Source organism: Sinocyclocheilus rhinocerous, unplaced genomic scaffold (assembly GCF_001515625.1).
Source record: "Sinocyclocheilus rhinocerous isolate Xijiao unplaced genomic scaffold, SAMN03320098_v1.1 scaffold2309, whole genome shotgun sequence".
NCBI lineage: Eukaryota > Metazoa > Chordata > Actinopteri > Cypriniformes > Cyprinidae > Sinocyclocheilus > Sinocyclocheilus rhinocerous.
In genome coordinates, this window is record NW_015644615.1 from 285,976 (window position 1) to 313,975 (window position 28,000).

Below are 28,000 nucleotides of genomic sequence, written 5' to 3' on the forward strand. Positions count from 1 at the left end.
TTCAGTTCTTCACCACAAACACACCTGACAGGTAAGCTCAGTGATTTCTCCATGTAAAGAGCTGCACTGTTTTACCTGTATGTGTTGTGCTGTTACTCTGGTAATACTCCTCTGAGAGTGTGGTGGGTGTTTTAATGATTGGGACACAGCCGGATTGACTAAGAGTCACTTAAAAGGCTGTAAAATCCGATCTCTTATTGATCTGATCAGATTTGAACTCTTAGATGAGTGTGATGTAGAGTTATTATATTCTTCATCATGAGATGAGCTTTGTGCGCCTCTACACTGAACATTTCAGTAACACTTTACAATAAAGTCCCATTAGTTAATGCATTCAATGAGCAATTCATTTGTTACAGTGTTTATTCATCTTTAAATTAGTTAATAAAAATACAACTACTCCTTGTTAGTTCATGTTTGCTCAGGTCCGTTAAATAATATTAACAGATACAACCTTTGATTTTAATAATGTATTTGTAAATACGAATTAACTTTAACTGCCTTAGAAGTATTTTTCATTGTTGTTCATGTTATCTAATGTAGCTAACTAAAGTAGTGTAACCAGTGTTACCAAATGTTCAGTTGTGAGTTTCACAGATTTTCACAGTGTGAGTTTCACAGATTTTGGTTGAAGATCACGTAAGAGTTTGGCCTTTGAAAGATCAGGTCAAACATTATTTTTCCATCATGAGCTGATGGTGATTTAGGTCTCGTATCTGGAGAATTGAGACGTGACTGAGACGTCTCCCAGGAGTTTCTCACATGTCACCTTTATTTATATAGCGCTTAATAATACCGATTGTGTCAAAGCAGCATATCACATGTCATATCATGGGAATTAGTGCTGCTGTCTCAGTCTTGGATATGAAGCAATAGAATTACATTTACACTCATTTAGCAGACGCTTTTATCCGAAGTAACTTATAAATGAACAGAAGCAGAATCAAACCAACAATCGGGCAACAGCATGCGAGTGCTGTGAACTCGTCTTTTCCAGTTGTTGTTGTATTTTTTTATTAATTAAATTATTTGAATCATTGGCACATTTTGAAACTTGCATTTGATTGATAGTTTACATATTTACAGAGGTAGAAAACAGGAAGTTAAATAAGAACACAGTGAGAGCATGTTGGTTATGTACACTTACAAAATTACCAAAATGATCATTTAAGTCTTGAAAGTTTAGTTCCTTCCCATATTTTATGTGCTATGAGCAATTTATAGACTTTTTCATGTTGCCGAGGTGCATTGCTGAAAATCCCTTTGTCATCGTGTGTCACTATCAATTCAGTCACACAGTTGATATCCCAGAATATATGAATATGATTCATGCACACTCAAAAATGTTCAAGATTTTTCCAACACCATTCATCATCTGATATGTTATATGAAGTGATGCGTTTTCTCTCCATCAAATCTAGAGATTACTACTCTATGAATTTGCTCTTTGTGTATGAGTCAGTTTTTAGACTGATAACATAGTCGTAGGAAGTGATTAAAAACATATTTTCCAGGCTTTGTCATTCTTTTGAATTTGTACCTGTAAAGTTTCACATCTTGTTTATGGTTTCCTTCCATCCCAAATACACACAGACACTTATTTGACCCCCATCATGTTTCATAAGTCAGTCCTGAGCATGAGAGGCAGAACGTCATTGTTTTTATGCCTGATTGTTGTGTTTTATGGGATGACAATTGTCTTGAAGAGCGTGCGAGTGCGTCTGGCTCAGGAGTGTGTTGATCTCCTCGCTCGACCGGTCCGACCAGCTGCTCTATTGTGTTTCGTGTGGAATGACAGAGATGTGTGTGAGAATGCGCTGTTGTTTTGTGTTTGTTATCTATCACATGACGCCACACCGCCCACAGCTCCCCAGAACACCTGACACAGGTCTCTGATTTCTAGCTGATGCTAATTCATATTAACAGCTGCATTACAGGTTTAGGAAATGATCTTTGAGTTCATGTTTTAATTAGTTTAAGTTATTATTATTCAATTGATTTTAAATATATAATGTATATTCAATAATATATCACATTCTTTCCATATAATATAATGTTATATATCATATTATATTATATTGAATATTATAGTGAAAGATTGTAATAATTAACATATTTGAACACTTTTGAATGAAGTCTCTTCTGCTCACTAAGGCTGCATTTATTTGATCAAAAATACAGTAAATATTATGAAATATTATTACAATGTAAAACAGCAGTTTTCTCTGTGAATATCTGTTAAACTGTAATGTATTTCTGTGATGCGCAGCTGTATTTTCAGCATCATTACTCCAGTCTTCAGTGTCACATGATCTTCAGAAATCATTCTAATATGATGATTTGCTGCTCAACATTTACATATTTTAATTATTCCAAACTTTTGACTGGTATTATATTATATTATATTATATTATATTATATTATATTATAGGGTTGGTGTAGGGCAATAGCATATACAGTTTGTACAGTATAAAAACCATTACGCCTATGGGATGTCCCCACTTTTCACAAAAACAAACCTGTGTGTGTGTGTGTGTGTGTCAGTTCAGGGTTATTTGTATCCCTTCTTCAGACTGCTGTGAAAGGTTTCTTGTATATTATGTCAAGCTGAAAACATGAGACGAACGAAACTCCTGTTTTCAGTAATTCAATTTAGAGATCAATGTAAGGGCAGTAAATTAGCATTCCATTCATCTGGCATTTTGTTTGTTTCCCTAAGAGTTGTATTTCACACAAACGTCTAAGAGAAGGAGATCTGTCCTCATGAGAATGCCTCTGATGTTCCTGCTCCTGTATGTGGGAGTGATGGGTTTCGGTGAGTCCACAATTCTCATTTATATTTATACTAATGAATGAAAAACAGCACACTGATCAACAAAAAGGTGCATAATATACATGTTATGAGTGTCTGGGTGGTTATTTCATGCTCTGGATTACCTGAATGTGATTGCTCAGTGGTGTCTTTCAAACATTGTCATGACTGTTTAATGTATTTATTTGGTAGTAGCTGTGTAATGCGCAGGATAAATGCAGGCTTGATCTCTCCATCTGAGTTTATTTTACTCAGTTACTGTACATTATCACAGATGTAAGTCGTGACTCTCTGTCTCTCTCTATTTTCAGGCAGCGTATGTTCAGCAATGCAGAGGTGGGTGAAACGCTTCAGATATTTCTATTATGCAAGCTAAAGAAACCTTGGTGACAAAAGGAACGATCCAGAATGCAGTCTTTCTTGTGTTTTATGTTGTTGTTGTGAAATGACTTGACATTTCTGACTTTCATCCATCACCATGACCTATCGCTCACTTGCCATTCAGCTCTGTTTCCTCCCTCTGCCCACATTAATCTCATGTCATTTCATGATTCACAGTCAAACCAGTGGAACCAGTGCTGGACTTACAGCAGAACAATGCACTGATGTGAGTTCACACACACACACACACACACACACACACACACACACACACACTGTTTTGGTAAGACAGCAGCTAAACACACAAACTCACTATGAACTAAACAATAATGCAAGATGAGCAAAGTCATATTACAAAGAACTCTAATGCAGTTTTTTAGCATTAAAGAACTAAAATGACACAATCAAAGACTAATCAAAACCATTAACAAGACACATGTAGCAGCAGAAGAACACTGGAGATAGACACAAACAGGCTGATGGGACAACAAGCCTCCAGACAGAAACATGAAACCAAAGGGAACATGACCACTCTTTCTAAATAAAAGTAGTCTGGACAAAAAACAGATCACAGACACAATGAATCCTCACCACTCCCATCAGCCACTGGGGAAAGCCTGTGGAACATGTTACTTATAGACTCTAAGCCCCTCTAGAGCAGCTCCTGCTGTTCAGATAACGTATAAAACATGGGAATGATGCTTTCTGTAGAACTCTGAACAGCAGGATAGAGGCAAAATCCAGGCTGGCAGGAGAACAGGATCAGGTCAAGCCACATCTGTTTATATAGCACTTTATACAATGCTGATTGTTTCGAAGATGCCTCACAGTGTTAAACAGGAAAACAACAGTGTTAATGTTGTACAATTCATCAGTTATGAAACTAAATCTGTTAGGCAGCTCTACAAAAGAGACGCGTCGTTCAATTCAGTTCAAGTTTTGTTCTCATCTGATAGTGTCAGTGTAGTTAAATCAACATTTCTGAATACTGAGTGTCTTTTAAACCCCAGCTCATCAGGCCAGTGGTGACAGTGGCAAGGAACCCAAACTCCTGCCTGAAATATAAGCTTTTTTTAACGCTATTTGAGTATAAGAAACATTTATGGGACAGTTCATGTCAGATTTTGTTGCTGGTGTGAAATATGTCATTTAAATGTGAGAGTTTCTAGTGGTTTTTGAGATTTCAGGATTTCTCCATTCAAGTTGAAAGAACTCGGTCTTGGGTGCCGAAATAGATGCCTGGAGGTGTTGCAATTGCATGCAAACAGACTTCTCTGAATGGGACTTTTGATGCTGTAAACTCTCATTCTCTCAATCGGTGCTATTTTTATTGTTGTCTCAGTTGGACGGTCCCACGCAGAGCTTCCTGACGTGTGCAGGCATCCCATCAGAGCCTGACGCAGACCACATCCTGAACCTGAAGGGACTCATCAGCGCCGCTCTGGACGTCTACTCCTTCATGGTACACCAGCACTCACACACACACACACATATCCCATGAGCCTTCACTGCTGCGGCTCCACCGTGATGCTGTCTGTCTCGCAGCGCTCCAGTGTGGCCGGCGTGCCAGTCGTGGATTTGTCGGGAGGCATCAGTAAGAACGAGGATCACGTGATCAGAGCGTGGCTGGACATCAAACTCACTCCTCTGCTGTCGTCCATCTCCAGAAACTTCCTCACATGCCTCAGCAACAGAAACTTCAGCTGCAGCGCCTACCAGACTGTGTACGACAACACGCACATGTGCATTTAATACACTAGAAGCAGAATATGAATGAGGACTTCATTGTGTATGTCTGTGTTTGACTGTGTCTGCTTGTTGTGTGTATAGTGTGAAGGAGTTGAGTCAGCATTTCTCCGGTCTGGATCCAGTGCGACAGAAGTGGATCTATTCTTTCTTCATGTACCCATTTCTCTCTAGAAACACATCCTCAGGTACCACTTCACCGGACTTGGTGTCTGATATAGATGCCCGGAGGCATTGCAAGTATGGTCGCAGAGTGAACAGACTTCCCTCGAATGGGACTCGAACCCACATTTAATGCCGTAAACTCTCATTCTCAATCTGTGCTGTATTTATTGGTGTCTCAGTTGGACGGTCCCACGCGGAGCTTCCTGACGTGTGCAGGTGTCCCATCAGAGCCTGATGCAGACCACATCCTTCACCTGAAGGGACTCATCAGCGCCACTCTGGACATCTACTCCTTCATGGTACACCAGCACTCACACACACACACACATATCCCATGAGCCTTCACTGCTGCGGCTCCACCGTGATGCTGTCTGTCTCGCAGCGCTCCAGTGTGGCCGGCGTGCCAGTCGTGGATTTGTCGGGAGGCATCAGTAAGAACGAGGATCACGTGATCAGAGCGTGGCTGGACATCAAACTCACTCCTCTGCTGTCGTCCATCTCCAGAAACTTCCTCACATGCCTCAGCAACAGAAACTTCAGCTGCAGCGCCTACCAGACTGTGTACGACAACACGCACATGTGCATTTAATACACTAGAAGCAGAATATGAATGAGGACTTCATTGTGTATGTCTGTGTTTGACTGTGTCTGCTTGTTGTGTGTATAGTGTGAAGGAGTTGAGTCAGCATTTCTCCGGTCTGGATCCAGTGCGACAGAAGTGGATCTATTCTTTCTTCATGTACCCATTTCTCTCTAGAAACACATCCTCAGGTAACACTTCACCGGCGTGTTGTGTTGTGAAAACTTTCAGTCCATGTTGTTTGTGTTCTTGAAGGTTTTGTGCAGGTTTGATTGTGTGTTGTTGTAGGTTGTGTAGATCTGGAGGACAGCACTGAGGACTGGCTCATGAAAAACTTCGGCTCGTTCTCGGTCATGGCTCAAGTGCGAGACTTCACATCCATCAACGTGCTCTTCAGTGGGGTAGGAACACTCTTTTGCATCTGATGTTATCCTGATGCTCATTCGATGGCAATGATGTCCTGGAGATGTTCTGAAGTTCTTCCCTGTCTTGTCAGCTGGAGGTTTTGCACCTCTTGAGTCCAGAACAGAAGGCAGAGCTTCTCCTTCATCCGGAGGTGGTGGGCTTGACTGACAGCTCCCTCGGCCTGGTGTTTCAGAGTTTGCTTTCCTCTCTGATGCCCTCTGAGGATCCATGGCCTTCAAATAACAGCACAGTGTTTTATATGAGCACCGTTCCATCCGCCTCACCTCAAGACCCTCTCGGACAGGCAAGAATCATGCCAGTCACAGTCTCACAGATGTAGATCAGGACTCGAGATCCATTTTCCTGCAGAGTTCAGCTGCAACCCTAATCAAACACACCGGAACAAGCTACTCAAGGTCTTCAGGATTAATAGAAAGTTACAGATGGTTTCGTTTGATCAGGGTTAAAGCTGAACTCTGCAGGAAAGTGGATCTTGAGGGCCAGTGTTGCCCAGCTCTGATGTAGACGAGTAGTAATAGTAGATGTTTGAGAGACTATGATATGCTAATCTACTGAGATATTGAATGATTTATCTGTTCTTACATGTGGCTTCAGGCGTTGAATGGATTCATGACGGCATTTAGTCCTGTCAGGAGTTTTGTTAGACAGTTTGTGTCCTTGACGCAGCAGGTAACAGCACACACACACACACATTCGGTAAGGCATTATAAACCCAAACCCCATCTCCTGAATTCTGCTGTCTATGTCTGCTCTCTTCCTTAAGCAAAACTTGAACAGCATGCGGAGCACCACACTGGTGCAGGCCATGATAAACCTGACGCTCGACGAGCTCGCTGCACCGTTCAAGCAGAATTCCAGCCAACAGCTGGTCACTTTTGACCCCATGAACGTTAACGACTGGTTCACACATGTGGTTTCTCCCGTACTCCGGCGATTCCTTCCTCCCGGCCAGATAGAAATCCACCCCAACCTCACGGCTGTCTTCCATAACCAGTTGTGAGTTTAATATGCTAGTACTGTCATAGTTATCCAAAAGCTTCCTCTGATAAAGTAATGGGAACATGTTTTCTTTAGCTACATTGAGACGGGGATGGGAGCTGGAGCCCAGAATGGAAGTCAGGACATCTGCAGTGTCTTTATTGATAATAGAACGTGTGGGGTAAGCTAAACGCATGCTGGAAACATACATACACATTATTCCAAGCATGTTCTCTGCTGGCATGACATCATAATTTCATATGATAGCTCACACAGTGTGTTTGTCTTCCCAGCTGACGGACCTGGTGGAACATGTGGCCACTGTCCTGCACTGCGCAGCACGCTCAAACCTCACGCTCAACGAGGAGACGCTCCTGAATGTCCTCCTGCATCTCTCCCAGAACCTCAACGCTCTGCTGCAGCAGCTCTCCATGACTGTAAGATCGGCCAGACCTCACATCAGCTGTGTACAAACCAATGCATTTAATGAGGAATGTTTTTAAAACAAATTCTTCTTGCATGTTGCTTCTTGCCACTCTCCCAGAACTTCAGTTCCCAGAGTTCCCCCTTCAGTGACATCCTGGACCAAATGGTTCATGATACCTTCACGATGAGCAACTTGCAGGATGAGTCGTTTGTGAGATTATGGTTCCAGATCAAGTTAAAACCTCTTCTCTCCACACTGACTCCAGAATATCTCACGTGCCTCAGTCACAAAGGGTTCAGCTGCCAAACCTTCCAGATACTGTACGTCCACTGAACGCATAAGTGCTAATCCCACCAGATGAACTCTATTCTCAGCTGACCTCCACTCTCACCTGACCTACATGTTGTCCTTTCAGTGTTTCAGAACTCAGTGACAACATGCACCTGATGTCAGAAAAAGGTGCGCAGGATGTTTATCAGTATTTCATCTCATCCTTCCTGAGCCGACAAAATGTTTCAGGTACATCTATCCATCTGTTTATCCATCAGTTTATCCATCTATCCGTCCATCCATCCATCAATAAAAATATGTTACCAACATGTTTTCAGGTGGCTGCCCAGCGGAGAACAGCAGCATCTGGGTTACTCTGAATCTTGGTGAATTTTCAGAGTTTGCAACGTTGAGTGAAATGTACCAGCTGAACCAAGACTTCAATGCTGTGAGTTACCCACAATCCCACTGACAAGAACATCTCAGTTTGTTTTATTCTATCTCTAAAATGTCAATTTATCTAAATTCTTGACCTTCTCATCTGATTGATGAATTGGATTTCTGTTAAAGGGGTGATGAATTGCCTTTATTTTTTTTATTTTGTACTGTTCTCTGAGGTCCACTTATAATGTTATGAAGATTTTTACATTTTAAAAAAATCATTATAATTAAGAAGTAATAGGCGGTTCTGTTTTAACCCCCTCATCAGAACACTCTGTTTGAATAGGCGTGGCGAATTGTAGACTCGGAAGTAAACGCCCACTGCTGTGATTGGCTAACAATTGTGTATGTTTGACAGCCAACATTCCTCACAGATGGACGCATAAATACTCAGTACATATCAAACGATCTGTTTAACAGACAAAGCAATAGTGATCCCGTAATAAAAACAGTTACTCACACTTGTGTGTTGCGACATTACTGTCGGATCCAATATAGTCGCACAGCATCGTCTTTTAGTTTCAATCTTTCTGAAAATCCCACATCAAATTGTACCTTGTTTTTAAACGAATCCGCGGTAAAATGAAGTGAACAAAGGACCAAGTTCTTACCGGCGCGGTCTGGAACTTCATTAAAAATAAAGTTCATCCACTCATTCCTAATGTTGGGATCAGAAGGAAGGCAATGAAAACTGTTTTTTTTTTACTGTTTTTCCACAACTTGGCACTGCACAGCATCTTGTTGTCTTCAGAGCATCTTCATCGTTTGGCTTCTGTGTAGACCTGCGTTCACCTGTCGTTATTTACACTACAAGCGCGAATCGGTGGGCGGAGCAAAACAGGCAGCGATGTAGAATCGGTGGGCGGGGCTGAACAGGCAGTGATGTAGAATTGGTGGGCGGGGCTAAACAGTCAGTGACATAGAATCGGTGGGCGGTGCTAAACAGGATGTTGATCTTCTGTGGAGGCGGGGTTTAGCCACACTATTACATCAAGAGTGGCACATTCCACAAGATGTCGTTTGTTCAGACTGGCTTCAATTTAAGCTATTTTTAGACTAACAAGAAAGTTTTGAGTTCTGAAACTTTTATAAATATTTAAGAAATATTTTTATAGTACAATGACCTCTTATATGCCAAAAGATCAAGGGAATTTTGATTTCTGAGTTCATGACCCCTTGAAATTCTGTTTGTTAAATGAAATGTTTTCTTTGTGCATTTCAGATAGATGCATTGGTGGTTCTCACTCCCAGACAGACAGCTGAACTCATAGTTGAGAATTTTGCAGGTCTCCCAGAGAAAAACATCATCATAAACATGGTTTTTGATCACATCCTGGTTTCTCCTGAAGACCGTGGTCTGCTTGAGATGCTTGGATATCTCATCATACTCGCTGGCCGGGTAAGAGCATCTCTGCCAAAGACTGTCTGTCTGTATAATCGCTTTGGAGTAAGCTGAATTGTTTCTCGTTTTGTTTTGATGTCAGATGGGTTTGGAGTGCTCATCATACCAGCAGATGTAAGTAACACTTAAATACTGTTTCATTACTGTTTCTGAACCGCTTCAGTCACAGGTTCACATGATTTCTCTCTCTTTCAGAGTTCAGAGGCTGCAGAAATCTGTGGTTCCTCCACACATGATGCAACCCATCAAGGACTACACGAGTCTGCTGGAACAGATGGCACCTTCTGGTACAGATACATGCACGCAAACAAAACAAATTAAAATTATGGCAGACTAAGTAAATGTTTTAAGCAAATTTAGTCAGCAATTTAGTCTCTAAGTTGATTGACAAACACATTTTTCTATACTATAAATCTGAGATTTTACTATTGTGTTTTTAACAGACTGTTTTCCTCCACCTGTTACGGTGAGAAACTCAAGTTTTAACCTCATGAGTTGATATTTTCACATACAAAAAAGAAAAGTACTTAATGAACTATTATTGATTTGTGGTCATGTGCTTTGCAGTGTATTTCAACACCAATCAATGGTAAGTTAAATATTGTAAATAAGCTGTAAAGTACTGTAGAGAAACAACAAAATGCACTGTCAATTCAAAAATATACTCTTGTCTGTTTTTCTTCTTTTCTTTCTTTTACTTTTACAGAAACCTCAATTTGTGATGGAATCAGCAGGTAGTGTTCATTATGGACTTTTAACTGAAAATTATATTCATGTCAAGTAAATCAAAATAAAGAGAAGAGTTTATCTACCCCACAGTAACGAGACTCTCCTGTCCGCGGGACTCGTGAGCGCCCCCTGTAGTGTGGACCAGCAGCAGTACGCTTGCTCTTCGGTAAGAAGACCACGAGCAGAAAACTCAGTTAAAATGAGCTGATGTTGATGATTGTCTGGGAATCTACATCCCTCCAAATGTGCAGCAGTTTCTGGAATCACCATGATATTTCCTGAACGTCGATGTCCACTGATGAAATCTTCTGTGTTTGTAGCTCACAGACTTCACTGCTGCAAACCTGGCTGAACTCCTGAAGTGTCAACTATCCAGCAGCAGCAGTTACTCCAAGGAGATCTGGAAACTGATTCTCACTAAAGCAAATGATGTTCTGAATCAAGCCCTCATCATCTTTTCCAGCGAAGCAGCAAATATGGTAAAAAGCCTTGTACAACTCTCCTCTAGTGTTTACTGGAAGATTGACTGGGAATCTGACAGTAATTCCTCTCATTACATCATCAGTCTCAGCCAATCAGAGGTGATGTTGTGTCCCAAGTGCTGGATGTGATTGGAGAGCTGAGACTGGAGACCATCAGTTCTGACCAATGGAGTGACATCGCTTTCATCAGCATGTTGTTTGATCAAAATCTGAAGCCGTTTTTACCATTTGTGTCATCATCCCTACTGCGGTGCACCAGCAGCAAAAACCTCAGCTGCCAAACCTACCAGCACATGTAAGAAAAGCATTTCCTCAACAATAGCCCAGGACTATCATGAGCTGATAAGATGCTTGTTCAACATTATTTTCAACCATTTCTCAGTCTGTCGGAGGTCAAACTTGTCAATGAGACTCAAGGAAGAAACATGGTGAACTTCTTCATCCTGCCCTTCCTCAGAAGAAACACAACAGGTGAGCTGGAGGTTCACAGATGTTTCATGTGAAGGTTCTGGAGTTCATGAAGGTGATTTCACTGTGTGTGTCAGATGTGGGCTGTGTGTCGAATGCTAACAACAGCGCTGAGTGGCTACAGAAGAACTTTGGCCCGTTCTCTCGGTTTGTGTCTCTGGCAGATCTGCTCTCCATCAACAGACTCTTTGATCCCGTATGTCTTCACATCTTCACATGTGATTTCATCAAACAAGATTGACAAACATAACACCAACATCTTTACGCTTCATTGTTATTCTCTTGTTCTTCTGTGTGTGTTTAGTTGGAGACCCTGGACAATCTCACTCCAGAGCAGATGGTTGGACTGATGGTTGTGGATCTCCCTGGTCTTCCACCGAAGGATGTTGTCATCAATCGAGTGTTTGATCATCTGCTCGTGTCTCCTGTGAAACAAAGATTTCCTGATGTTCTTGAGCTCCTGTATATCTTCTCCATAACGGTGAGAAGTTTTTCAGAGATGAGGCTGGAGGTCTTCAGCAGTTTCTAGAACTGTGTATATATTAAGAAGTTGAAATTTGGCTAGCTCGTTTGAGAGAGTCTTAAAAGCTATTATGCCAAATGTGGGGTCTGTATCTCCAATTCTGTAGTGGAAACAACAGTTTAGAGTCAGTCATTTTATCTTTTTATCCAATGATGTAGAAACACAATGCTCTATTGAATTACACCAGTACTTGTATAAATTTCATTAATTAGATTTTTTTTGGATGTTTTTGATATTGCAAACAAACCATCTTTAATCGATCCCATTCCAGTATCATAGTGTCCTATTCAGCTTTTGATCACGCTTGTGTTATAATGTTTGTTCTGCTGTGCTCATCCCTGTTACTGCTGCTTACAGTGATATTCCTCTGAATGGAAATAAATGAGTTCTACTGGTTTTCTTTTCTAGAGTCCACTCAGCTGTCAAACCAACCAGATAATGTAAGTGTTTGTTTATTAATAACCATCTGACACAGTTGCATTAATGACCAAATCTTCTTGACTACCTCTGTTGTGTTGTGAATCAGCTTCACGAGGCTGGAGCAGATCTTGAGCTCAGGAGTGGGTGATCTGGAGCCCATCATCTGGGCGAGTGTTTATAAGTTCAGCCGCACGACTCCTACAGGTCAGCGGCGTATCATCTGTGTTCTGTCAGCCGTTATGTTCTTTTCCCACGTTCCTTATTAACGCTGTTTTTGAGTGTCCTCACAGATTGCGCTCTTCTCCCAGTTGTGAATGAGGTGTGTTTGTTATTTTAAATCACTTTTATTTTTATTTTTACAGAATTAAACACGACTTTAAGTCTGTTGTGTGCATTTAACGCTGCATTTGTCTTTTCCTCTGCAGTGTCCCATGACTCCATTCAACGGTATTGAGTGATTCCCCTTCATCACTAGGAACAAAGCATCACTATCATTTCCTGATCATGTGTGAGTGTGCAGTTGTGTGTCTGTGTTGATGTTTTCCTCTGTTTGTGTGTGTTTCAGAGACTCAGGTGTGCAGTGAGGTGGACAGGTAGCGTAAAGTTTTAATCACTGCTTCATTTTCCTGTTTAGTTTTTCCCAGCTCTGACTAACTGTGTCCTCTCTGTCCAGTTCTACATTACAGCAGTGCCCAGCCGATGGACTGTTGTGTGGCTTGAGTATCACAGAGCATGCATGTGCCCCGGTAATCACATATGAGTCTGTATACTGGAATGCGGCTCTATAATCAGTGGTGTAAACAGGTGTGTTCACGTGTGTGTTCAGGTGCTGAATGTGAGTCTGGAGTATCTGGTCTCACTGCTGGACATGCATCTGTCTGTGGATGGCATGAGCTCAGCTGAGAGCTGGAAACTCTTCCTGACCAGAGTCTCACACCTGCTGGACGTCGCCCTCGAGCAGCTCTCCAACCAGGTACAAGACAGATTCTCTTCTGTCTGATTCACAGCACACTGCAGCTAAAACCGAAACCATACACATGGTAACATTTTACAATAAGGTCCCATTAGTTAACTGTAGTTAATGTATTACCTAATAGTAACTAACAATGAGCAATACTTTTGTCACAGTATTTATTGATCTTTGCAGCTGGTCATTTTGTCAATTCAGGTAATAATATTAAAAGATAAAACATTTGATTTTAAAAATGTATTAGTAAATGAAGAGATCAGCATTAAGATTAATAAATGATTCTTTTCATTTATTGTTCTTGTTAACAAATATTAACAAATGGAACCTTGTAAAGTGTTGCCAAAAACATGTGTGTTACTTGAAATAAAATAAATGTTAACTGAAATAAAATATTTAAAAATATATACTGTATTCCACCTAGATGCCAAATCAACATTATTGTTTAGTTTAACTTGAGGTAGTACAATAACTAAAAATATCTGAAATAAACTTAAATAAAATAAAATAAAATATAAAAATTTAAAATAAAAAATAAAAAAACGAGTATATAAATGACACTAAAATCTCACAGAATCAGAACCACTCGGTCTGTAAAAGACGATTGAGCGGCTCTGACTGACTGTAAACAGCACAGAAATTCCTACATTAATACATTCTGAGTTCTCAATGTTAGTTTACAAAGATTGCAGCTGCGCTGTTTGGAGTCGTTTGCTGTGCTGACGATCTTCTCTGTGTGTAGTCGGTGTGGGGGAGCAGCAGCTCTGCTTCAGTGGTGCTGGACGTCCTGCAGGAGCTGCGGCTGGACAGACTGATGGACGAGAGCGCCGCTGCGCTGTGGCTTGATGAACACCTGCGAGCGTTCCTGCCGAGCGCATCCGGGACCTTCCTGCAGTGCCTGCGCAGCCAGAACTTCAGCTGCCAGAGCTTCCAGACAGTGTAAACGGCCCAGATCTTCCTCTCTTTCTGTTTAAATATTTAAAACAAGTCAAAAATGCTGAGTATCAGTGTATGAATATCTCAGAGTGTTTTATGGATCTGAGTATCAGTGAATCAGAATAGTTTTGGAGTCTGAGTGATAAGATATTGACGTGTGTGTGTGTGATGAAGGGTTGGAGCGTTCGATGCAGGATTTCTCCGCATGAATGACGTTCAGCGCCGAATAACCGTGTCACACTTCATCATCCCGTTCCTCTCGAGAGCAGGTACGGGATAGATGCTCCTCTGTGTGTCGTTCTTCTGTCTGGGTCAGATCAGCTCATTAATAACACTGTATTGCTGTGATATTGAGTGTGTGTGTGTGTGTGTGTGTGTGTTCAGGTGCGGCGTGTGTGTCCAACGACAGCTCTCAGTGGCTCATCAGTAACTTCGGACAGTTCTCTGCTCTCGTTCCTCTGAATCAGCTGATCTCGCTCAACCCACAGTTCAACCCGGTACAGTCAACACTACATATTTACACTGCATTCCTCAGTATTTGTGTTTTCTCGTCAGATGTCTAAACACCTCTAAAACGCTACAGTTACCTGAGAAGCAACTGAGTAAGATACTAAGCATGAGCTTGCAGGGGTGGAGTTTAAGGTGGGGCTTGATTCTGTGTGTCAGTTGCTGATTGCATGCAGATGTGGGCGTGGCTCTCTAAAATGGAGGCGGATCTGAATGCAAGTTTGCAGTAGATTATAAGAAAGGGACCGGGTTTGAGTGGATTCAACGATTGGAAAAATCTGATGTTTCACTGGAAGATCCAGTTATGACATTCTGATTAAACAATACTGTATTTTTAATAAATGAAACGTATGTACAGATGAAATGTTCACAACAGGATCTATAGATCATTTAGAAAATGAGGTGAATTATCCTTGAATGTTGATTTTAAAGCAAGAACTAAGAAATTTGATTTAAGATTCTCTCAGAATGGGATGCAATATCTTCCACAGTGTTGCTTCTCAAGGTATTTTACTAGAAAACAAGACAAGTGTTTTTGAAGTGTTTTAACTTGGTATCTGCTTGCGTTCTTCTCTGTTTCCAGATGAGCGGCCTGCTCTATCTCTCTCCAGAGCAGCTGGTCGGTCTGATGTTTGATGATGTTCCTGGTCTTCCAGAGAAAAGTGTGGTCATCAATGCCGTGTTCGATCACCTGACCGCATCTCCACAGAAAGAGAGGATCCTCTACACGCTTCCCATCATGGTTGAGTCATCAAAGACGGTAAAAGAGTTTTCAGTGCACTTTTGCATCTGTTTCTCATTGTTGTCCCACCTTTAACACCCAGACGTGTTTCTTTCTGACAGAGGAACGTCTCCTGCGTGTCATATCAGATCATGTGAGTGTCGTCATGTGTTTGATGTGTTTGGTGTGCTGACTCTCACGGTCTCGTGCTCACGCGTCTGTCTGTCCGTCTGTTTGCTAGCTTCCACCGTCTGGATCATCTGATGGTCAGCGTGCCGGTGGATCTGGAGTCAGTGATTCTGAGGAGTAAATCAGCTCTTCTTCAGAACGTGCCGCAGGGTGAGACCAGAGCACTTCGACTGTCATGAGACGTTTGTTTTAAGTCACATGTTCACCTGAATTAGGTTCCCTGCTGTGTGAGTATATATCAAACATTACACACACACACTCATGAGTGTCTCTCTCTCTGTCTGTCTCAGGTTGTGTGAGCTCCAGCAGACAGGTGAGTGTTGAAGGTGCCCTGGGGAAATAGACGTGCGCTTAATTGTATTGATTATGCACGTATAGTGTACTTCAAATCTTAAAAGTCTATTTAAAAAAAAAAACTACTTAAAGAGAGACACTTTCATGACTATGTTTCTCGACACACTTAAGTACACTTTTAAACTTTTAATTTGTAAACAAACTTTCAGTCCATTTAAAAGTGCATTTTAAATCATTATGGTTTAATAATCTTTAGTCATGCTTTAAAGAAGTACACTATTTTGATGTGTTGACTAAAGCACATGTAAAGTACTTGATTATAATTTTGTGTTATATAATATAACTAGTTGCAACTTCATCATTACAAATGTATTTAAATGCATGATATACAAGTTTGAATAGAAATGACATTAAAGTGTATTTTAGTTGATCATAAATTCAGCAGTACTTTAACCATATTTCAAAGACAATGAAAGTAATAATGAAACTACATATGAAGATGTAGTTAAGTGGGTAAAAAAACACTCTTAAGGTCAACTAGTGCATTTAATAGACGTTTAAACTGTAATGCATTTTCATTTAATTGGAAATATCCTGCAGGTAAGTATCTGAAAACATTATATTCACTTTGCACTTGAGTATATTATTTGAATGATATTATTTGCATAGTAAGTGCAATTTTTAAAAGTATGCTGATGATTTAAGCTCATCTGATGCTCTTCTTCTGTCTCTTCCAGTGTGGCGTCACACCAGTGAACGGTTAGTGATCATCTGTGATTGGCTTGTTTGGTTATTTCTGTCTGTAATCGTGAGTTGACGGCAGTCTCTCTCTCTCTTTCTCTCTCAGAAACGACAGTGTGCGGGAGCGTCAACAGGTGCGTCGAACAACTTCAATGAGCCTTCAGATGATTTTAGAACTCAAACAGACATACTTTCATATGATTATTCGATGAAACAGTCAGCCGATTAATCGATTATCAAAGTAATCGCTAGTTTCAGTCTGACTGGCCATCTGTGGAGTATCTGTGCTCTGATTGGTCGTTTAAAGTTTCTGTCATCCTCATAAGTGTGTGTGTTCCAGCTCTGTTCTGTCGGCATATCTCGGCTCGTCTCATGATGGTGGTCGGCTCTGTGAATTCAGCATCACACAGTACGCATGTGCAGAGGTACGTGAAACACACTGTACACAGACGTGTGAACACACACACTCTCTCTCTCTGAAAATATCTATCTTATGTATGTAATGTTTTGTGTGTGTGTGTTCAGTTGACAGATCTGAGCTCACAGGACCTGGCCACGGTGTTGTCATGCGGTCTCAATGGGAATGAAAGCGTGTCCGATGAGACGTGGAAACTCTTCACGCAGAAGGTCAACCCTGTGCTGGGTCCAGCGCTCGACCTGCTCGCCCACACGGTACACGACTACACTCGTCTCTGTCCACTTATATGTAATCCAGGCTACGTCTACATCAGTCCACATACACTGGAAAACGCATATTTTTCTCTGTGTTTTGGCCTTCAGTCAACACTAAGACAGCATTTTTGCAATTCTCTCCTAAGTAGATAAATTTGAAAATGGCCAAAAACTCTGATTTCATATAATAAAGATGTTTAAAATGTTCAGAGCTCACCTGTGGAGAGTGACAATGGTGCAAAAGTTCTTATAAGTAATATTAACAAATAAATGAACAACATAAAATTAAAAACAAAGTCAAACTAAATGATGAACTGTGTGTGTCTCTGTCAGAGGCTGAACAAGTCCCGCCCCTCAGAGTCATTCTTGAATGTGATTGGAGAGGTCACTCTGAGCTCCTTCAGCTCCACCAATCTGAGAGATGATTCATTTGTCCAGCGCTGGTTTGACTCCAGGCTCCGCCCATTTTTACCCTACGCCTCCGAGACATTCCTGTCCTGTCTGTCCACCAGAGACTTCAGCTGTGACACCTACAGGAGCATGTGAGTTTCGCACACAAACACACACACACACACACACACAGGGAGCTTCAGTCAGAGTTTTGATGTCATGTCCACCGATACACAAGCTAACGTCTACGTTGACTTCATCAAAATCTTCCTCTCTCAGAACAGCACTGCAGGTTGGACACACACACACACACACACATAGGGATCTGTAGCGAGTGCTCAGCTGTGACGTGTTGCTCTGTGTTTAGGGTGTGTGAACGTCTCTCAGAGCAGCTCTGATTGGCTGATCAGCAGCTTTGGACGTTTCTCTGTTTTCACCACAATCACCGACCTGCAGACGCTCAACCCCAGCTTTAATGTGGTACGAACACACACACACACACACACACTTGGCATGTACAGATGCGTATGTTGACGTGCTCCTCTGTGTGTGTGCAGTTCGACACCCTGAATCTGTTGAGCCTGAGGCAGTTAGTGGAGGTTTCCAGCACTCCTGGATTCCTGTCCAGCGCTGCTGCGGTTAATAATCTGCTGCTCTACGTGCCGGACGCTCAATTCACATCGTTCTTCACATTCCTCTCCGCTTCGCTACAGGTGACACACACACCTAACACATACTATTCATCAACATGGATACTCTCAGCCAGTCACAGCTCAGATGCTCTGCTCTTCTCTCTGATTGGCTGCATGTGGTGTATCTGTGTTCTGGTTGGCCGATTAATTGATTATCAAAAAGAAACCTTAGTTGCAGATCTACTTCTGAACAGCCACTTGTGCTGTATGAATCTGGAATTACATGTTGTTGTTGTTGTTGTTGTTTTCCAATAAAATAAAAACAATAAAATCTAGTACTTTATCCAATTAAGAGATTATTCACAGACACAACTGGTCGATTAATCAATTATCAAAATAATCATTAGTTTGTGGTGCATGAATGTGGAATAATATGTATTTTTTTCTCCAATAAATAAAAGTAAAATTTGGCCTTTTACCCATTATTCACAGAAATAATTGTCCGATTAATCTTTTTAAAAAACAATCATTCATTTGAAGTCCTAATTCTGATGGAATAACATTGTGACGAGTGGGGGCGGGGCCGAGAGCCGTGGGAACGGAGCGAGGCCGGTGGAGTGATTGCTAATGAGGGACACCTGCACCCACTCACCGGTCTCGAGTCTCACGGAGGAGCTCCGGAAGGATAAAGGAGGAGTGACTACAGTGTTGGACGAGAGAGGACCAGGCCTGGATTTTATTTTGTGTTTTGGTTTCGTTTGTGCGCGGCAGTCGTCCGTGAGGGGCTGTCGCGCTATTTTGTGTTTATTTTATTATTAAAGTTTATTTGAATGTTCGCCGGTTCCCGCCTCCTTCTTCCCGTGACTAAGAACTTTGTTACAAACATGTTTTCCCCCAATAAAATAAACAAAATAAAATATATATTTTATCTACTTAATCGATTATCAAAATAATCTTTAGTTTCAGCCCTACTAGTTCTCAGTGGGCAATTGAGGTGTGTCTGTGTTCTGATCGGCTGTCCGAGGTGTATCTGTGTTCTGATTGGCCGTCCGAGGTGTATCTGTGTTCTGATTGGCCGTCTGAGGTGTATCTGTGTTCTGATTGGCTGTCAGAGGTGTATCTGTGTTCTGATTGGCCGTCTGAGGTGTATCTGTGTTCTGATTGGCCGTCTGAGGTGTCTCTGTGTTCTGATTGGCCGTCTGAGGTGTCTCTGTGTTCTGATTGGCTGTGTGTCTGTCAGACGCAGGGCGTGGTTCTCCCTCCTCCTGTCCAGGAGGCGTTTCTGCAGCAGGTGTTTGACAGGGCCAATCTGACCACGATATCAGACACTGATCTGCAGATCTGGATCCTGAACATACTGCCTTCCTTCGTATCCAACATTACAGTCCAACACGTGACGTCCTACTTCAGCGTCGTCCTGAAGCGACCCTGTCCCATCAGCCAGCAGGCGTAAGACTCTCTCTCACACACACACACACACACACACACACAACCCGTCTGCGTGCTCACTGATGTTTGCTCTTCCAGGGTGCAGCTGTTGAACTCGTCCAGCTCCACCTTCCAGCTGGCGACACAAGATCAGATCTACCAGCTGATCCTCGGCTCTCTCACAGGTGTCCATCCATCCGTCCATCTATACATGTATTCATCCCTCCATCCACTCACCCAGCATCCTTCTGTCTCCACAGGCCCCGCCCCACTGCGCTGCTATGCTAACCAGAGCTACTATGCTTTCCTGACGTCCTCCTTCATGAGTTTCCAGTTCCCCAATCTGACCACCTTCCTGTCGCTGATGCCGCCGGCTCGCGTGCCAGAGGTCAGAGACGCCAGACCGCCTCCATCTGCCGATTACTGATTAGATCCAATGATAGAGTCATGAATGAGCCAATAGCTGAATATTTCTTTAATTTAGTGGTTCCCAACCAGGGGTCCATGTGGGAGCCTGAAGATGACCCTAACTGTCCATAGATTATAATTAAAGGGGAACCTCTGAATATTGTTGTGGACAATGGGAGTCAAAAAGGTTGAGAACCGTTGCTTTAGAGAAAAACATGTGCACCAAATCGCTAAGCACACCTTTAACTCTTCATATTGTCCGCTCTGCTGTTATTTAGCATGTGTGTCTCCTCACAGCTGATGGAGTCGGTGTCTCCAGCGGAGGTCAGCAGTCTCCTGAACCGGCCCAACGCTGTAGACGATGTTGCCGAAATCTGCCGGCTTTTCAGAATTTACCCAAAGACGCCTCAGTACTTACAGACGGTATGGACATCTGTCACCATAAACTAATGTAATGACTCTCTAGATTAAATCTGATAATATCTGGTTCTGAAAGCCTTATATTAACCGCTCGGGATGTTAAGCAGCTCCTGAATTACTCTCATTTACAGTGAAATGGCCAAAGCAGCACAGATTCATCGTCCTAATTATGATAAGGTGGCACTAAATGATAAAGCGTTTCTCTCTGTGTCCCGCAGGAGCCACTGTTGCCCGTGGGTTTGGCCCGGCAGGTGTTGTCCTGCGTCTGGCCTCAGGTTCTGAAAGTGGACGTCCAGTCTGAAGTGAATCAGTGGTTTGATCATCGACTGGTTCAGTACCTGCCTCTCCTCACCTCACCGTTCATCGCTCCAGACGTCATGCTAAACGCCTCCTGTCTCTCCTTCAAGAAGTTGTGAGTAGCAGTTTTCACACATTACATTGTGTTGGGGAGAATCTAACAAATAGGCCTAAAGTGCGGTCACATCAGAGAAATTCTGGAGAGATTTTGCAGACAAAAAAGGTCCATTTAGTAGGGTAGCGATGTACTGTATGAAGCACAGCTCACACAGAAGTCCTTTTCACAGAGCTCTGGTTAATGTGACCGTACCTTAACTATGTGTTCCATTAGCGTAAACGACTTTGTTCGTCACTTAGGGGTAAAATGTTTCAGAAACAAACTCCACATAAACTTCATTTTGGCCTGATTTTGTATAAAAATGACATCACATCAGGTTGTTCTTTAATTTCGCTAGAATCTCATTGAGGCTCAACACTAGCTGCTCAGTGCAACTAGTTTTCTTCTAAAGACATCTAACGATGGCAGATTCTGTGCGTTTCTCTGTTTAGTGTTTCAGTGATGGCTAAATACAACTACAGTGCAGCTGAGTTTTCTCCGAGCAACATCTACGGTTCCATCCTGGTTTACCACAACACCTGTGAGTTACTTTGATCGACTGCGTGACTGATTCTGATGTCTAATAACAATGAGGATTTGTCTGATGGTGAGCCGTTTGTCTTTGTGTTCTCAGCTTCAGGTTCAACTCCTAAATGCTATAACACCTCTAATCCTGATCTCAACTCCACCGCCTGGTTCGCAGACTACATCTCCGTCTTCTTGAGCTTCATCACACTGGACGACCTCCTCCAGTTTGGCTCCATTCAGGTGTGTCAACCTACGTCTTGAAGAGCTCCGATCTTTTTTCTGTTGTCTGTATCCGTTCGCTCTTAACGGAATAGTTCATCTTCACCCTCATGTCGTTCCAAACTCAAAAATGTCTTTGTTTTTCAGCCGTTCCTCGTGAACCTGGATAACCTGCAGCTCTTCGGTCAGAATTGAGGTGTGTCTGTGCTCTGATCGGCTGTCCGAGGTGTATCTGTGTTCTGATTGGCCGTCCGAGGTGTATCTGTGTTCTGATTGGCCGTCTGAGGTGTATCTGTGTTCTGATTGGCCGTCTGAGGTGTATCTGTGTTCTGATTGGCTGTCAGAGGTGTATCTGTGTTCTGATTGGCCGTCTGAGGTGTATCTGTGTTCTGATTGGCTGTCAGAGGTGTATCTGTGTTCTGATTGGCCGTCTGAGGTGTCTCTGTGTTCTGATTGGCTGTCTGAGGTGTTTCTGTGTTCTGATTGGTTGTGGTCTGTGTCTGTCAGACGCAGGGCGTTGTTCTCCCATCCCCCGTGCAGGAGGCGTTTCTGCAGCAGGTGTTTAACAGGGCCAATCTGACCACGTCATCAGACGCTGATCTGCAGATCTGGATCCTGAACATACTGCCGTCCTTCATAGCCAACATCACCGTTCAACATGTGACGTCCTACTTCAGTGTCGTCCTGCAGCGACCCTGTCCCATCAGCCAGCAGGCGTAAGACTCACACACACACACACACACACGCACCCAAACAAACAAACCGACTGCGTGCTCACTGATGTTTGCTCTTCCAGGGTGCAGCTGTTGAACTCGTCCAGCTCCACCTTCCAGCTGGCGACACAAAATCAGATCTACCAGCTGATCCTCGGCTCTCTCACAGGTGTCCATCCATCCGTCCATCTATACATGTATTCATCCCTCCATCCACTCACCCAGCATCCTTCTGTCTCCACAGGCCCCGCCCCACTGCGCTGCTATGCTAACCAGAGCTACTATGCTTTCCTGACGTCCTCCTTCATGAGTTTCCAGTTCCCCAATCTGACCACCTTCCTGTCGCTGATGCCGCCGGCTCGCGTGCCAGAGGTCAGAGACGCACTACGTGACTCTGCTGTTCGAGATGAATCCGTCCTTCAGCGCCTACTAGTGAGAGACACCAGCCACACTCTCAATAACCAATCTTAATCACATCTTACTGAACTACACTCCTGAAAATAAAGCTTCCAAAAGCAGGTTTTCACAGTGATGCCACATAGAACCTTTCAGTGAATAGTTCTTGAAAGAACCATCGTGAATATTTTAAGAACTTTTTTTCCATTTTAAAGAATCTTTTGTGCGATGGAAAGATTCCATGGATGTTAAAGGTTCTTCATGGAATGGACAATGCCAATAAAGAAGCTTCATTTTTAATAGTGTACATGAAAAGTCATTTAAATCCAGCATGAGCCACTCTCATCAAATGAAGGCTAGTTCACACTAATTTACAATACTATGGTTTGAAAAATCCCCCCTGAGAAGGTTGGTCTGTGGCCACTTGTCTGTTGGACCATCTAAACCAGGGGTGTCAAGCTCAATTCCTGGAGGGCCGGAGCCCTGCAGAGTTTAGATTCAACCCTAATTAAACACACCTGATCCAACTAATCAAGTCCTTCAGGCTTATTTGAACATACATGGTATGGGTGTTGAAACAGGGTTGGAACAAAACTCTGCAGGGCTCCGGCCCTCCAGGAATTGAGTTTGACACCCCTGATCTGATTTAGACCAGCAAACCAACCAAGGCTGCTTAATGTTTGCTTGTGTTCATAGTCTTCCTCTGAAGTTCCGCTGCTTGGCTCCTGCGAGCTCCTTCCTTCAGCTGAGTCCGGAGCATCTGAAGATCATCTCATCCAGCATCCATCAGAACTGCACAGATGTTCTACCTGAAGTACGTACAGGAGTGTTTGTGTGTGTTTACGTCAGCAGAAGTAAGCTCTGTATAAGCTAGACGTGTGTGTGTGTGTGTGTGCGCGCAGGTGTCGGCGGCTCTGGCGAGTAATGCGGAGGTTCTGACGGTGGACACCATCGAGGCTCACACCAATACCAATTCAAAGCCAAACAAATCAACACCTTACGTGTCTCTGAGCGGTGTTTATTCCTGAATGAATCAGTGTTGTTGAACGAATGGGTTGAATCAAAGATTCATTGAGTCATAAAGACTTTTTTTTATGTTCCTGAAATGAATCAGCGTTGTTGAAGGTATTTTTGTATCGATGATTCATTCATAAAGACAATCACTTGTTTTGGTCCTGAATGAATCAGTGTTGTTGAATGAATTGTTGAATCAATGATTCGTTCATAAAGACAATAACTCTTTTCCTTCCTGAATGAATCAGTGTTGTTAAGTGAATTGGTTGAATCAATGATTTATTGACTCACATATAAAGACTGTCACTTGTTTAATTCCTGAATGAATCAATTTTGTTGAATAAACCCGTGATTCAATTACTAACTCACAGTAATCTCTGCCAGTTAAATTCCAGTATGGAAACTGTTAGGGATGCATAATATTATCGGATCGTCGGCTGATGAAGGCTTAAAATGTAAACATTGGGTTTGAAAATAAAATGATGCCGATAACACGAGTAGCTAACATGTGCTCAGGGTGTGATAGCGATAAGATCAGGTCAGCAGTGCGGTCATTCATGAAGGAACTTTTGCCTGAATGGTGATTAGATTCACTGTTTTGGATCACAGCATTTAATCTGAGAATGTGAGTACAGAACGACAAGTCCGGTGTGCGACAGAGTCAACGCCCCTCCGGTGAGGCCTTTTATTTATGTAGGGTGCGCTGTAGGCCTACTTGTAATGAAATGAAAAGTAAAATACAAACAAAGCAGTAATTGATGTCATAAAATCATGAGTCTGTTTTGATTTAAAGGTCAGAAGCTATAGCTTACATCAAGAAAAATCACAAACATGACATTTGTAAATTAAATAATTTATATACATATATACAGATTTAATCATTAATATGTAATATATTTACTATGGATTATAAAATCTTAGATACAAGGAGCTCTAAAAGATTTTTAGTATTTGTACAGCTCTTTTGCTTTTGTAATTTCTGCACAGGTGTTGTTTCAAAACAAAAGGAAATATATATTGGTTAGGGTTAGGGTTAGGCATTGGTTATCAGCCAAAATGATTTGAAAAATATCGGCATATCGGATATCGGCAAGAATCTAATGTCGTGCATCCCTGGAAACTGTCTGTCGTATAATTTTCGATGTATTAACACACATCTGTGTCTGTGGCAGATTAATCATGCAGCCAGTCTGCAGAACTTGGGTTCACTGATCATCGGTGTTCAATCATCAATCTTCAGAGTAATCTCAGGAGAAATCTTCCTTGAGGCAATGAAATCTGAATTGTTCGTGACCAACGTCATCGGCGCCCCTGTGATCGTCCAGCAGACCATCGTTAGCCAGGTAACTCTCGCTCACATTCACACGGCTCCGGTTCAGCTCAGCTTCGTCTCGTGACGTCTCTCTCTGTCTCTCTTTAGATCATCGCTGTCAACAGCTCGTCTGACGCCATCATCACAAACGTTCCTGACCTCATGGCGACGGAAATCCCGCGCATCTTCCTGCTGGATGTGCCGCAGTCATCCGCGGCTGTGCAGACGGTCAACCGGAAGAAATGGAAACACGAGCAGGTGTGTCAGGTGTCTATATATATATATATACAGGTGCATCTCAATAAATTAGAATGTCGTGGAAAAGTTCATTTATTTCAGTAATTCAACTCAAATTGTGAAACTCGTGTATTACATAAATTCAGTGCACACAGACTGAAGTAGTTTAAGTCTTTGGTTCTTTTAATTGTGATGATTTTGGCTCACATTTAACAAAAACCCACTTTATTGAGATGCACCTGTATATATATATATATATATATATATACCGTTTACAAATGCTTTCCCTTGATTAATGACATGTATATTGAGATGTATGTACCGCACATTAAAATATTGAAATATATATTTATTGCACATAAAGTTATTAAGGTCATGTTGCATGTGTTAGCAAGTGTGTTGTAGTGCATATGTTAAATGGCTGAATTTCTCTTCCTCTCAGGCCGTTTTGATCTTTGAAACCGTCGCTGCACAGTTCAGCAACCCAGATGAGTGAGTGAAGAGAGTTATCAGTCAGATTAAATGGAGGTGTTTTAGTTTTGACCATGTTAACCTGTGTGTGTGTGTGTGTGTGTGTGTGTAGCATGTCCTTCCAGGTGCTGCAGGGCTTCACCTGTTCACGAATCCAGAGCTTCAGCACTAGTAAAGTCCTGAGTCTGATCCGCGGCTGCAGACGGCGAGCCAATCAGATGCTCGTCCTGCAGGAGTCACAGGTGAACAAGCACATCAGTCACAGGCTTTTGTTGCTTAATTTAGAAACCAATCATTGTCATTTACATTAAGATGCTCCTTCATGTTCTGCTGAACCTCATGAAACATTTATAAAAGAATAGACTTTCATAAATCTGCTCTGGTCAACATCAAACCCTTCAGCCTTATCATTTACACAAGAAAATAAACAGAATGTTTAACCTTTTCAGACGTCACAGATTCATTGATAATGCTGATGTCAGTGCTGCTGTTTCCCTCCAAAACGATGTCATATCCTGGAGGGTGATGTCATTCAGGAAGTGGCTTTAGTAATTTTAAAGAAATTATGCCAAAGGACAGGATGGAAAGTGATACTGAGGACACAAAACAAATCATCTTGAAATATTACTAACAATATCAAAGTTATTCTGACGGTTACTTGCTAAAAATCAGTCAAGATTTGACAGCAGAAAGACATGTGAAGCTCGAGCTGAAGCTGGACGTTTGTACAATTACACTAAAAGAGTTTTGATTGGATAAAACTCTCAATCAGACGACAGAAGGTGTGGAGCAGATTGAGTGAAACAGGTTTAACAGCAAAGTTTGATTACGTTGATCATTTAAAAGCCTTCATGCATCAGATTTAATAGGCTTATTTATATCGTAAAATATAGTGAGTTTAATGGTTTATTCAGTAGTTGCCACACATATGACGATGAGATGAGATGTGTTGATGTGTGATTGTCCCTCAGCTGACCTGCATGCATCACTACATCAAGAGCGCCGATCTCTCTGCCTTCTCTCAGTATCCCGCTGAAGTGCTCATCTATTACAAGTACGTCTGAAAACACAAACACATGTTCAGCTCATGAAGACGAGACACGAGTAGGATCCGGATCGTCACACGTTTGTCTGTCTGTGTTTCAGCTACTCGATGATCAACAGATCTCTGTGCCGCTCGTATTTCTCCTCTCTGGGAGCGGCCGACTTCTCCATCCTGTCCAGCACACTGTCCTTCAAGAAGCAGACGCTCTTCAACCACGCCAGGGGCTGTCTAGTAATGAAAACAAAGCTTTTATATTCTTTATGCACTCAAAAAACATTTGGGCCTGTATTTGAAAGGCATATACAATACATCAATGAAATGGGTCAGATTTCTGCACTCAAAACATCAGGCGATAGTTCATTATTAACTACTTGATTTTATTTAAAGAATCATTTTCAGAATGCATCAATTCAAATTGCTTTGAGTCAGCATAAATCTGTTCATTGTAAAGAAAAAAATAATAATTTGGTAAAAAAGCTGTGGAACAAGCAATATTCAGTTAGTTAAAATAACACTTTATGATGAGGTTTCATTAGTTACCTTTAGTTATAACTGCATTAGTTAACATTAACTAACTATGAAAAATACTTCTAAAGCATTTATTGATCTTATTTAATATTCATTTGAACATTTACTAGTATTAAAACAAACTTTTATTAAAATCAAACTTGTATCTGTTAATATAATTTAACAGACCTGAGCTGATATAAACTGATAATGAACAGTTACAAATGTATTGCTCATGGTTAGTGAATGCGTTAACAAATGTTAACTAGTGGGACCTTACTGTTCAGTGTTTAAATGTATGAGATTGAAACAAATTGGATTTAGTGATGATAAATATATAAACCTGGTTATTGTGTATTCAAAACACATTTTATCACAGTTTATTAGTACAGAAATCCGACCTGTTTTATTTATGAATGACTCGGGTTTATCATTAGCTAAAACACAAATTTAAACGAAACCCATTAAACAAAGAAACCAAAATAAAATATTTTATATATTAATATATTATATATATATATATATATATATATATTAAAAATACACTTATTTCAGCTAGTTGCCATGACATCACTTCTCATTTTCTTCTAGTTTACCTTGAAGTACTAA

At 41.7% G+C, this 28,000-nt stretch overlaps 1 pseudogene; it reads left to right on the forward strand.

Annotated features, from left to right (window-relative positions):
* On the forward strand, nt 1-28,000 carry LOC107758374 (uncharacterized; annotated as a pseudogene).